Source organism: Pelmatolapia mariae, linkage group LG7, assembly GCF_036321145.2.
Source record: "Pelmatolapia mariae isolate MD_Pm_ZW linkage group LG7, Pm_UMD_F_2, whole genome shotgun sequence".
In the NCBI taxonomy this organism is placed as follows: Eukaryota; Metazoa; Chordata; class Actinopteri; order Cichliformes; family Cichlidae; genus Pelmatolapia; species Pelmatolapia mariae.
In genome coordinates, this window is record NC_086233.1 from 8,457,534 (window position 1) to 8,472,160 (window position 14,627).

The 14,627-nt window shown below is 36.7% G+C and overlaps 1 long non-coding RNA gene across 1 annotated transcript in view; it reads right to left on the minus strand.

Moving 5' to 3' along the window:
* The window catches only part of LOC135933352 (uncharacterized), a 39,976-nt gene extending 26,848 nt beyond the window's left edge, over nt 1-13,128 (minus strand). The window contains exons 1-2 of the long non-coding RNA XR_010573730.1: nt 12,959-13,128; nt 12,656-12,845 (exon numbers count right to left, since the gene is read on the minus strand). This is a non-coding gene — a long non-coding RNA (uncharacterized LOC135933352). The remainder of the gene's footprint in view (nt 1-12,655; nt 12,846-12,958) is intronic.
* Nucleotides 13,129-14,627: the final 1,499 nt, after the last annotated feature.

The window sequence follows — 14,627 nt, forward strand, 5'->3', positions numbered from 1 at the left end:
CTTATCTCAAAGATTACAATTCACTGACATGATGTTGTGAATACACAAAAAACCCTTTAAAGCCAAGCGTTTCATGTTTGATTCATTACTTTTTCAGAGTTCTTGAGACTCTGTAAAAAAAACTGCACAGAACATTTTAAACAATAAATTACAAAACAAATGTCAGATGTAGCAAATATGATTCAAATTAACACAAATATATGCACAAATATATGCAAATTAACTTTTTTTTTTGTCAGATGGTTCAATAAACACCTTCAAAAAAAAACTACAATTTTCTGGCAATTATTTCATGGTTCACACTTTAAAGGGATAAGTGGGTAGCCAACACACACAACCAATTGCAGGATACAAAGCAATGAGCAGTCTGGATGAAAGACCCTTAGAAGAAGGAGCTGAATAATATTGAGAACCAACTATAAGCAAACTTAAGACAGGAACATGATCTATTTAGCTGCAAATGAACTGTCAAAATAAGACTGAGAGGTTTGTCCAGTAGTAATGTAACTGCAGTTGGTGTCATTCTCTTAAAGGGAATAAAAATAAAAAATATCAAAAAAGAGCAGGCAGGTATAAATATACCTGGGTGGACATGAAAAATCTGTGTCTGGGAAATGCTGACAATAGTAAACACATATCCCCTAAGGCCTCTAATGACACAATACTGGAGTTCATTAAAAACCTACTGTGAGAGAATCTGTTGCCATGACAATAATCTTAAAATCAGTTATGTGAATCAATCACAGTTTTGATCTTGAATTGCAAAATTTCTTTAAAATAATTTTTTGAAATCCAAAGTTGGGGTTTCACTGATTTCACATGACTCCGCTTACATAAAACATTGTTTAAATAACAACAGCTTTCATGTCCTGCTTACAAAACCACAGGGAAATAATACGCATATCTTAAATTCAAGTCAGGTAGCAGTTCGGAGGGATCGGAGTCTCTACAGTTTTAGGGGGAAGTCGATTAACTAGGCCTCAGACCTACAAATTTCTTGAAAAGAGAGCTGAAGGGATTCCTTTGCTCCTGCTCACTCTCTCCCTTGGGTGCTCTTTCACGCTGCATAGAGAGATGTGAGGATGAGGAGAGACAAAGAAGATGAGAAGATTTCTGGGAGACAGATGAGATGAAGTGAACGCTTGACAGACATCAGCCCTGGGAACTCCTCCCGTCTGTGCTGCCATACAAAAGAGAGACAGGCAGAAAGAAAAGAAACTCGCTTTCTCTAAACTTGAGGAACACAGCCGGCAGCTTATTCTTTTCAAGTCACATTAACTGGAAAATGCTGGAGAGGGAGGCGTGATAATTTGTGACATGTGCATTTCTGGTGGTGGTGTTCAAGCTGACTAAGATCAGTTTAATTTTACCAGTATTTATTATGAATATGGAGCTATCACCAAAACAGTATGGAAATGTTAACCTGCATAGAAGCTAGTACTCCATGATGAAGTTCCAGGAACTTCAAAGCTCAAAACGAGATCATTAGCACGGTGAGACACATAGGCTGTCGTGAGCTCACAGGTAAAGACGGGACATTTAAAGAAGGTTCAATAATCCTCAGAGAACAAAACCTTCAGATGGCAAATGAGCTGCTTTGACCGATTGCTCTGTCTACCTTCCTATTTGGAACAGGTGTGGGGTAGGGATTGGAGACATAGTAAGTGTGACATATGAACACAAAAGCTGCTTGACTCATTGGTTACACACAAGCACACACACACACTTGAAAAAATGTACATCCCTAGAGTGCTATGTAATTTCACATAGAACAGGGCACTGATGAACTGATGTGCAAATTGAAAAATAATCAGTTCATTCAATCACAGACATAATATAGATAAGCAAGGAAATACACTACAGCAATCAATGAGCTGCATTTCACAAGGACTTTTCCAAACCAGTCATAAATTACTTGAGGCGCAGCTTCTTACATTGGACAGACTAAACAGTGTCTGTCATAATTCATCACCAAGACTAACTCTAGAATTGCTTTTTTTGAAAAATATAATTGCAGTGACATATTGCACTATATTACATAAAAAAGCTAGACGTTACTATACTATTGGTAGCTGCTCTTGCTCAGGGGGTACCTGGAGGGAAGGCAGGAAATACAAGATTTAAGTGGCTAGATATAGACAGTCTTCATGCTGACAAGAGAAGTTTTCTTCTTTCTTTAATGCATGGTAATAGAGTGGCAGAAAATACATGACACATAAACCAATACAGATTTGTGGCCTTGCATTAAGTCTTTATCAAGTTCTTTATCAACTAAAAACCAAGATATATGCTCATAAACTCCTCCTTTTTCAGCAAAACGGCCAGAGCCGAGCCAGTTCCATTGGTTTTCATCAAACAAACATTAGTGCTGCTCAAAATCTGGCACCAGCAAAAACACTGAGCCCAAAGTTGGGACCACTAACACTGACGGCTATGGAAATTCTAGGATTTCTGAAACTGATGATTTCTTTTTTCTTACTGAACAGTATACCAACATCTGCTAGTAAAGCTAAAGGCATGATTCTCAAAAGACACCAATGCAGAGCCTTCAACGTATCAGGTTGGCAGGAAAATGCTGATAAATATGATAAAGTTGAACTGATATTTTTAATATTTTGAACCACATTCTCTGGCATTAAATCTGATCTAATCTACGTTTGTTTTCATAGCTTTCCTCCAGCCATATCTAGGTTGTTTTACATGACATCTCCCTTCATTTCCTACTGATGCTGGTTCTTATTAAAAAGTCTTTTATTAGCAAACTATGCAATGGCTTTGTTTGCAACATAAGCAATGCACTATTAAGGCTAGCAATGACTTTTGTTGACCAATAAAAAGTTTAAATAAAAAGCTTTAATCACAATTAAAAGTCTTACTGGAGATTTGATCAATACCGCTAACTTGCCATCAACTCAACTTGTAATGCTCCTTTGTTTTGTGTTGACAACAAAATGCAAATACTGGTTTAAGATTTTAAGATTTCAGTTTTAATCTGTTTTGATCTTTCAGGATTTGTTCATGAATGCGGATAAAAGTCAAATCACTCCAAGCCAATTGCTGTCCAATGATTTGCCAACCCCATTTTATTATGTACATCAAATCTTAACCTGGTTCCTTTACTGAACCAACTTTTCTCTCACATAAGCGAGCATACACCTGGTAGGCTACACCTTGCTCATCTGCAAATCAAATATTTAAGCTGTATAATAGTGCTTATGAACACATTATTCTTCATTGGAAACTAGTGCATTTGTTACTACGCCCATCTGTTCTCTATCTACCAGGACTGTCACCAAAGCTTTCCTCCCAGGAAAACAAAACAGCAGTTTGACACCTCAATGCCGTGTGTCTACTTATTTATTCTGTGAACATGGCCTGTGAGTGTCTTGTGCAATTGAGCAATCCCCCTTTGTGAGTAATGCATTTGGAGAGGGGCAGAATGAGAAAGAAGAGTAACCTTATTTGAGGCTATGTCAACAGCATAACCTCTGTGCTAACCCAGTTTGAAGTCCCTGTGGAAAAAACAAGATACAAGAGACTGATTCATTAAAATACGTGGATAGGATTTAAGAAGAGTACGGAACCCATGCAGAAAATGAAAAAAGAAAAGAATTTCATCCAATAATAAACTGTTTTCATGCTAAAGGTATGATGAAGAGAAGAGAAGAGAAGAGAAGAGAACCCAGTTAGGCTTGTGATGCTGTGTTAAAACTATGTCTGCTCCCTAGGTATCAGATTAACCTATTTGAAGCTTTTCCTGATGAGTTAATTAGACATGATTGGAAAAGGCTTCTGAGTCCTGCCACTGCAGATTTTTAATGATATGATGAAGATCATCGGCTGCAGCCTTAGAATAGGGTGTGTGAGCAGAGGAGTGATCTATAATTATATTATTTGGCTGAGCCCAAGTTCTAGAGTACCCTCGGCAGAGCAAAGCTTTTGACTGCTGTGAAAGATAATCTGCTGTTTGGGCAGTGATTTCATCAAGACGGCAGTATGCTTTTTGCGTTGTTTTCTCCTCATCGTGCTTTCGTAGTCTGGTCTTGGCGGGCAGCTGAAAACTGTCCACATTTTAATGGTATATAATGATGCTTTTAGTCTACATCTTTCCTTGAGACCTTCATAAAATCCATCAGAGGGTAACCATTTCAGTTGGCTCCAGTCTACTTTTAAAAAGCCAAGAAAGAGGGAGAATGAGAGAGAGACGTAGAGGATGAGAGGGGACACTTGAGAGATTGTAAGAATCTGCCAATCTTATGAAGCTGTACTTTTTAAAGCCTAAGAGTGGAACAGATGCAAGGATGACACAAGCTGATGATGCATCTCTGCCATCATGTGCTTTTTCCCCTTCACCATTGCAACATCATACACCACACACTCTCACAGTATGACATACCTTAATGGCGTACAGCGTGACACAGATTGAGACCTAGATTTTATTAGACCCGTCTCACACAGTGTGACATGCCGTCAACCTTCACTTACTTGAAGCACAGAGTTTGATGTCAGCTCTGGTCCCTTATATTATGAACACGTAATGTGATCTACATCTATCTAAATTTTTATAATTATATTCTATGTGGCTTTAAGCACAAGTAAATACTGTGAGATGTAGCAGAAAAATCCTTTGACAACTTTATTGATTCATTTTTATTATTGTTAACTTGATTAATTCTTTATTTGTGTGGGACAAGTGCAGCAAAAAAAAAAAATGATGCCAAAGGCGTAGCTCTACTCTATGTGTACATAGTCACAGCTTATTTCCAATGATAAATAGTTGGTGACAATTGAGACATTTTGCTGTCAATTTGATGGTAGCAACATGTCTCAAAGAAGTTGGAAGAGAGCTATGTTTACCACTGTTTAACATCCCCTCTTCTTTTAACAATAGTTTGGCAATGGAGGAGACCAGCTGCTAGACTTTTAGGAGAGGAATGTTGAAATTTCAAATGGTGAGAGGTCAGGACTTCAGACAGGCCATTTCAACACCTGGACTGATGTAAAATCTGCAATATGCAGCATGCATATTTTAGCACTGTCTTGCTAAAATATGCAAGGCCTTTCCCCGGTTCCTGTATATACTTTTCAACACCGATGGTGCCTTTCTAAATGTGCAAGCTACCATTTCCGTAGCTAGCCTAAGGGATGCAGGCTTCTGAAATGAGATGTCCCTCACCTCTTTAGTCCAGAGGATGTTGCATCCGTGTTTCCAAGAAAGAATTTAAAATTTTGATTTATCTCACCACAGAACAGTTTTCCACTTTGCCTCAGTCCATTCTAAATGAGCTTTGGCCTAGGGAAGATGGTAGTATTTCTGGACCATGTTCACATATGGCTTCTGCTTTGCATTCTCGAGCTTCAACCTGCATTTGTGAATGGAACAGCAAACTGTGCATTGAATTCCAAGACAAAATCTTGCCTTTTCATGCCTTTTTAATGCAGTATTTCCTGAGGGCCCAAAGATGACAGGTATCCAATACTGATTTTTAAGGACAGAGATTTCTCCATAGTCTCAAAATCTTTTTAATTATATTATTTACTGTAGATGATGAGATATTAAACAGTTTTTGGATTTTTACATTGAGAACAATTTCATTATTCTGAAATTGTTTCACAATTTATAGATGCAGTTCTGCCGATCTTTACCTTTCTAAGAAGTTCTTTTCATACCAAATGATGTTACCAACCTGTTACCAATAAACTGAATTAGCTGCAAAATTTCCTCTGTTTATTTTTTACTACCGCTTACTTTTCCAGCCATTTATTGCCCCCAAATTATTTTTATAAATGTGTTGCTGTGATCAATTCCAAATAAGCTATTTTTTAAATGGTACATTTTCTCAGTTTAAACATTTGATCATATCAAATGTTTAAAAAGTGGGGCAGTTTTGGGCTTAATGCAATTTAACTGTGACATTGATTTGACTTAGATAGTAATTAAATGGAGCGAAGACCATTATTATCCTTCTCTGACCTTCAGTGATGATTATGTGTGCTTTTGTCAGCAGTTACACAAAACATTGATTAGTAACTAGACAAACAGAGTGGAAACAAATGGACTGACACAGGCTGTGTTATCTCATTGGATGGTCTAAGCAGCTATGTGATTTCTATTGGAGAAATAATTAGAGACAAACAGCAATACCAGACAACCCTTGATGATTTGCCAAACAAAGATTAACACTAAAGTGAGAGTCGATTGATTTCCAGTAATATATATAAATACAGTAAGAGTGCAGTACCCTGCAAAGTTTAAGACCATCTTTGCTTTTATACTCAGTGGGGTTTTTTTTAAACAGTTAATTCATTTAACTGTGTAAATAAAGGAATTAAGCATGTGTGAGAAAGTTAAGTAGTTTACAGTGATTGGATAGAGTAAGTGTACACATGTGTATGGCAGAGAGAAAGAAATACAGTTACTGTAAGTAGTTTAAGATGATGGGATTATCTGTGTGAATTTATCCGCATGCATGAATGTGTGTATGTGCATGTGTCTGTGTCTGTAGGTGTGTGTGTGTAAACATCCATGCTTTCAACATCATATTGACAATGTAGTTTCAGAACCTGGAGAACTTTCACTTTACGCCCACCATCACCTGAAATTAGCCTGATGCAATAGGATGTGTTTCATATAGGCACATAAACTGAAGTTCACCAGAGGCCATTAGCTTGAAGGTGGTGTTTAAACTGAACACAGATCCTACAGTTTTTTAGCCTCATTAAGCACTAAATTTGCTGAGACAGACAGATTTCTACCAGCACACTGCCTTAAGAAATCTTTGATGATGATGTTTTGCGGTTTAAAATTTGTTCATCTTAAAACCTTGAATTATTTGTTGGTAAACAGAAATATTCCACTCAGAGGATGGATAGGAAATCATCAGTCAACTACTAGGTGATCAAATTCATTAAAAAGTGTTGACTGAAAGAGGAGCTGGGTGCTGTTTGGATGCTTTTTGTGTTTTAAAGAATGAGGCTCATTTTACTTCATTTCTAGTCATTTCCGAGCACAGCAGCAGGGAACCAGGTGAGACAAAAAAAAAGATGAAACTCAGGCTTTTTCATGAAAACAGAATACTCTAAACCACAAAGCTTGGAAGAACAATTCCAAATGGCGTTTGCTTCCAAAATGCTCCGGTGGAAACATTAATTAGCAGAGAGATGCAAATGAATATTAAAAAGGTGGATCATATGCAACCTCAAATCAGAATATGCAGCCTGTTAAAGACTGAGTTCCTGTGTCTAATATTTACTTTAGGTTAGTAGAGCTTATGAGTATTTTATTTTCCTTTTCTATACACTCCTGATGGAAGAGAAAGCCATTGAAAACCTAAAAAAGTGCCACTTGTGCAAAATTAATAATCAAGTCTAAACACTAATAAAATACTATACTGTGTTTTGAAAAAAAAAAGTTTAAAAAAAATACAGTTACCCAAATTTTTGGTCATAACGCACAACTAAAAACTATAAAATAATACTATAAAAATACCGGCAACCATCAGAACTACCCCTTAGCTCCCTAGTAGAGACACCTATCAATTTCAAAATCCTACCTCGTCTTGTCCTCAAGTTATCACATTCACAAAGTTTTCAGAAAACGTACTCTGAACTCATCTAAGATTTTTAGTAAGATGCACCCATGGTATCAATTTGAAGCTCCTACTTCTCCTCCTACGTCTCCTCACATTCATAAACATGGGTGCCCACATGGCCGCCAGCCCTGACAACAATACCCCATCAGCCTTTTACGCCTGAAGGGTAATAAAAAACAAAACTTAAAAAAAATCTTACAATAAATCCATCAACTATTGTTTGTAAGTGAATCTCTTTTATTATGTACTTAACACATTAACAGTACTTTTAGCAATGACACTGTCGGTGCTGATGTGGCTGGCTGGTCACAGACCCTGAGATGGCATTCAGCAGAAGGGATTTACATTTCAAATCTGTTCTTGTTATTCTGAGAATGTAGTGATGAGGAGGGAGAAAGGGGAAGTGTGTGTGTTAACACATGGTTTAAAGGTAACAATCCTATTAGCAACCTCCTTGCTGTACACTTAAGTTTACCAGCTGATGTCTCATGATCCTTGGGTAAAGACTGCACTTGTATCTTTACTTAGTTTGGAAGCGCTGCAGGCTTGATCTCATTTGTAAACAGTCTGTGACTGCATTAACTAGTAGTAACTAGTCCAATAACTTGGCATAACTACTACTATAACTTGACCATTAGTGAAGCCTTTTTTGTACGGTGCACTCCATTACTCTGGTTCTAAAGTCTGTACATAATAACAACAAACCAGTGTTTGCTCTGACTGAATACATTTTCTCTGGATAGTTTGTGATGCCACACTGCAAATGGTAAAGTAACAAGTGACACATCAAGAGGATTTTAAGTAACAATTATTTTCATTACATGGCACTTTGTCGGATCTCCAAGGTCACTGGCACTTTTTCATGTTTTGTGGTGTGACATGTTTACATGTAGACCCTTTCAAATGTTATTACCACTGACACATTAAAAGCTTTGCATTGTAATAGTGGTTATTTTATTCACTTGTCAAAGGTTGTATTAACTGCATGATAGGCTTTGTGTAGATAAAGTATTGTAGCATGTACAGAACTACTCAAGATTAAAAGAACTACTCACAGCTTTCATTTGAAGTAAATCATTTTAAAATACAAAGTCTGCTAGTCTGTTGCACCACATGACAGATGAAAAATGTACCTCAAATGCAAAAATGCAATTACCAAGTACCGTGTTTTCATAGTATATGGACTTATCCCAATTCTAGGGATACATTTACTGTGCTTGCATATAAAAAATCTTTAAATATTAAACATAACTAAATATTTATAAGTCTGCTATGTACATCGGTTGTTTAGGTCTTGTTTTTTTGTGTAGCTATTTTGCTGATTGATACAGTTCTGTAAGCTTTTTTTAAACTGCACAGCCAATGATAGCACTTTAAACTTCTGCAAGCTTTTAAAGAATCTGAGGCAACAGATAGAAAGGAAAATCTTTTTACTGGTTACTCAGCTACAAACACTGCAATACTGTTAAGACTTAAAAGTCAGTGAAATTCAACATCATTTTAGCTGTTACTAAATGATACAAAAAATTAAAAGTTTAATTAAGACATCCAAAGTGAACTACATGTTTTTATACTTTTTGTGTGCCTTTGAAGAAATACAATATAAAATTACACATGTCAAACATTTTTAACATATGGTTTCTATTAGTGTCCAATGACTCTCCAAACGACCTCAGCCTCTACTGTGCCCAGTTACTAGTATTCACTGGTGTGTGGCCAAGGATACTGTCCAATAAACTTATTTTAATTCTTTTTGATATTTGTTATTGTGTGTGTATACTTCATGCAGTTGAGAGCTAACTAATGCCATTTTTTAAAAAATATTTTGCCCTGGGCTTCATTTTGCCTTGTTTTGTTCCATTTTTACACCAATCAGTTCTTCATTCTGCTAATGTAAAAGTCTTTCTATAATGTTCTATGTTATAAGTAATGTGTTACTGTGTATGAGGTTGTTATGGGGTGAGGTTGTGGCTCAGCTGCAGCGGGAAAGGTGGAGTGAAGGTTTCATGGGGCAGTGCCAGGGAGATGCTGGCTGGCACAGCTGGTGAATATTTTCTAATTCTGCCTCTCTTATTTATGCAGTACTGTGTGTGGGGACCAAGGAAGAACAGGATGGTGAACAGCTGGCAACACTGCTGGAGTTACGCTGGGTAACGTCTGAAAAGTCCCATTGTACAGTGAGAAAAGTAATAAAAGAAACATGCAACGCAGAACAAGACGTGTGAGTGGGTGTTGGGACACTCCTGTGGCCTGAATGTGCAAGTTTGTTTTTTTAATACTGTTGTTTTACCAATTACTGTAAATTACCCAACAAAGGGGTTTATAAGAACTTTTAGAATTCCTAGTTTCTACATTAAAAAGCGGAGACTTCTTCAAAGATATTTAAGGAATTATGAAAGACTTCATACATGTCTTTTAAAACCAGGAAAAAATGGGAATTTAACAATCATGCCCAATGCACAGGAGCCGCATGGTGTGCCGTAACTCATACATTTATTACTAAAAACACCAATTTAAAACAAAAACAAAAAAAACAAAAAAAGCTTAAAAATTGTATCCTAAAACAATATATAAGATGCAAGCGGGGGGTTTAGATTTATCTTGTAATATAGGAAAAAAAGTTTATAAAAAAGTGGTGTCGGCAGGGTGTGGTGAAGGTTTTATGTTTCTCTGTAGTAGTGTAGTGTTCAGATACCAATGCCACTGTTAGCTTTGGTTTTAATGCTCTGAGTGACTATCTCTGGGCACCTCTGTTTAACAGTTAATTGGTTACACAACAAGAGGCCAGCCTGTAACTTTTTCACCTCTCACCACAGATTGAAAGGCTACATCCCAGCTTATACTTAAGCCCGATGTGTTCTTAGAAGACAAAGTCTTGTTGTGGGCAATGGGCACAGTGTTTTCTGCTAAAAAAAGAACAGCGTTAGAGATTTTTTTTTAAATGGATTTTTTATTTCTTTCTGCTTTTTTCCCTGATTGAAATCTATTATTATACATATTTTTATGTTGAAAATGTGCATGAAAATTTCTGTTCACTGCTATCAATTGTTATTACTATCATTATCCTTATTATTATTAGTAGTAGCAGTATATTCAGGTTATTCAAGTTTAAAACTACCACTTGTAGTGAAGTCCTGTAGACACTTCCACATAAGAAGTTGGGCAAAATAAATAAATAAATAGCAAAATAAGACAGAATAATATAAAGTTTCATCTTAAGATTTTAACATGAGCCGGAATGGCTTTATGCCAACATTGCATTAAGTTAAAACTTAGTAAGTTGCACCCGTACGTAGGGTTGTCATGATACTGAAATTTCAAACAATACTGACACCAAGGAAAATACCCGTTACTCAATGCCATTTTTGATGCCACACGGAAAAAAATTACAAACAATAAAGAGGCATTAAAAAAAGAAAAGAAAAACACCAGAGCAATACAAAAAATTATATCAATTTATATCATATAATTAAAAACTAATAGGACAAATATTTTAAGTTTCTCTTAGGCAGCGAAAAAATAAAAAACTCACACCATGCAGTGTTTGGTTTCTTTGTAACAACAATGATTTAAGACCTCTGAGGTAGAGCAGTGCTTCTGGTGATTTGGCTCCAAGTTTTCACTGCTGATCAAACAGAGTCTTTAGTGCACATTTCCACTGTTTCTGTCTAGTTGCTGCTAAACTTTTCTCACTTTAACAGAAAGCGAATTTGTCTATCAGACAACTGATTATAGTTGTCTGACAGATGGCACTGTTGGTACTTTTACAAATGACTATTAATTCAATATTTTTTGGTATTCGAGTATCAATTTTTTTGACAAATCTAGTTGCAGGACAATTTTTTTTAAGTATACTATAAAACAAACAAAGCAGTAGAGCTGTCAAATTTTCAGATTCAGCTCTACAATATGAAACATTTGAAAAGATTGTTTTAGGCTCCAGACAATTAGTTACAGACATTTCCTTCTATTTTCTCAGTTTCATATACTGAACAGATAGAAAGTTAATCATAAAAGCACATTAATCAATAATCCTTAACTGCAGTCATGTTCAAATACAACTGGAAAAAAAACCCTCCACAAACTCACGTGTTTCTTTGTAAACTACTGGTGCAACTTTCTTGCACAACCAACCAGCTTCAGCTAGGACATACCAAAGCCACATGATATCTGACAGAGAATCTCCTGTTTCAATCTTCACTTCCTTTTCTGAGCAGGTAAAACTGTCTCTCCATCTACTCTATCCTTCGCAGTGCTCCGACTGTGGTCGTCTCTTAGCAACGCCACTGGGCAAATCAATGAAGGGGAAAAGAGAGAGCCATAGAGACGAATGAGGGGTTGAGAGGACAGAAGAGGAGGTGGAGAAGTGTGGACAAGGGCAAAAGGGGGTGTCAAGTGCATAAAGAAAAGGAGAAGAGGAGGTGGAGTGGGCATGTAGGGAAGGAGGAGATGTAGGTGGGAACGGAAAGAGAAAGGGAAGATAGGATGAGGGGATGAAGACAGTGGAAAAGATGCTTAAATGTCAAGCTGTACTGAAAGTCACTCTATTAAATGTCATTGTGTATCATAAAGTAGAGCAAATGTTGAACAATACTGACATGCGTTGCCTACACCCCGAGTGTATTTCTTGGAAAATTCAGAGTGCAGTTATTTAAAAAAAAAAAAAAAGTTGCCTGCCCTGGGTATTTTCTGAATATGATCTTCATGATATAATGTAGCATATCTGACTGCAACTTTTCTCCTGGTATTGTAATAAAGTTCAACTCAAAGGAAATCAAAGCTTGAGTCAGCCAAAGTGTACGCCTATTGTTTTACTCAACTGATTCCCATCAGGCCGGTAAAAAAAAAAAACAAACAAACAAAAAACCCAACAACAAAAGATGAACCACTGTCAGGCAGGTCAGCAGCTACAATGAATCTCCTGCCGGGCACAGAGAGATGCAAATAGCCGATGGCCTCACATCAGCGGCTGACACTGGATGGGAATGATGCCACAGCAAAATGAATGTTTAATCAATCTGTGATCATGTAGCTGAATGCAAATGGTGTTTTCCGAGGCTCACCTTGTTGTGCCAGTTGTTTATCTTGGTGAAATCAACAACCGGTCCTTTTCAGGCTTTCTCGCTGCTCCTGCTTTCCGTTATTTCTCGTCGCTCGTAGCATGCAGTCACGTTGTCTGAATCTAAATGTGTCCGTCCCTCACACACTCTCTGGCTAAAAGCCCAAACAAGCAACTGAATTAAATAGAAAAGGCTGAAACAAAGAAAGAAAAGAAAGAAAAAGAAAAAAAAAAGATTAGCGGTTTAAGCTTAGCTTTGCAGAAGCAACCAGATGTTGACACAGTCTTTGGTTTGGGTGGCTAATACCTGCTAACCAGCTCGCTGAATAAAAATGAGTGATGACACAGTGTCCAATACGAAGAAGAGACGGCGGACCGCTCTCCAGGACGGCCCTCAACCACGGAGGCAGGAGGAGCAGGAGGCGGTGTCGGGTTCTGTCTTCCTGGGAGGGACGGTCCCGTAGACCCCGGCGGCAACCGCTGTTACGCTAACCAGCATAAATCTACAACTTCCTGTCCCAGCTTTTCACAATTAAACACTGTGCGTTGGATTTCAAGGGATTATTTTGGGGATTAGCACACATTACGGGGACTAGCTAACTTTAAGTAAAACATAAATGAAAACAAATTAAAATAAAGGTATGGAAACGTTTCTTTTAGGTTTAAGACTAGATAAAGGGTTTAGTGAGCTCCCAGTGAAGCAAAATATTTAAGAGCTGTATTATTTTTCATGAACTTCACTTTATTTATTTTTTTTTATTTATTTTTTTTTGTTTTGCTTTTTATGCATTTTATTTTGACTCATAAATTAAGATATAAACATGAGAGCTTGCTTCTGCCATTGATAAAAACCTTTTTAAAAATACATTATTTATTTGTATCTATAACTCAAAATTTCATGTTATTATCTCAAAAGTTGGGCTTTTCTCCATTTCATTTTCAGTTAGTTAGACAAAACTTTGGATGGGTGGTTAAGAAAAGAAGAAGCTGTTTTTATTTGATTTCATTTTTTCAGAAACAAGTTTGCAAAATAACTGCATGTTTATGTCCTCATGTTCTTTTTATCTTACTATCTCATATACCATTTCTTATTTTATTTGTATTAAATTTACTCATTTTACCATTAGGACCACCCCACCTACCTACTAATCCCACTTTTCCCCTTGAAGAGAGATTCCCGTTTTCTACGCACAAGGGATATGAAGCGCATCTTATCAAGGGCCAAATATAGCTCGATTGCATCTCAAGTGTTCCAGAAAAGTAAATAAAAACAGCTCTGCGTCACGTGAACCATAAGATTTTTTTTAACTACTGTTCCTAAGTGAAAAACAATGTTGCCACACAACAGAAATTATTATTTCTACAAAATGGAAGAACAGCCCAATTAGTCTTTCTAAAAAGACTTTGAACTCCCCAGATTTTTAGACTCCTATGTTTTATATAAATGCTTGGATCAGCAAACCTGGCTTTGCAGCATAGATTTATTAATTACTTCACTGCAGTTGTCACATGCTGAGCCATTCAATGAGACAAATTAGACCCTTTTGTGGGTCGCGTCTGTCCCCTGGGCCCTATGTTTGACACCCCTGTTACCCTACCTCCATAAATCATGTTGTTCTATAAGTAGCTTATATACGCTGCGCTTTCCATGTCCAGTGAAATTTTCATAACTGACACCTTATTTCTTTTAGGTCCCTCCTGAGAACTGTCAACAACAACAAAAAAGTTAGTACCCAGGGATGAAAATGTTGTGTATCAAAAAGAAACCTAATGGACAGATGATATAGGTAGATATTTTCTCTATTTTTATAGATAGTAGCAGCATAGGATTTCATTGTAACATTGAAATGTTTACTTTAAAGTTTGAAGGTAGCTCAATCAAATTTAAGATGTCATCTTCATAAAAAATAATAATAATATGCTTTACTCTTTTTTCGATTTTTTTCTAAAATAGCACATTTGGAAATTCGTGCATT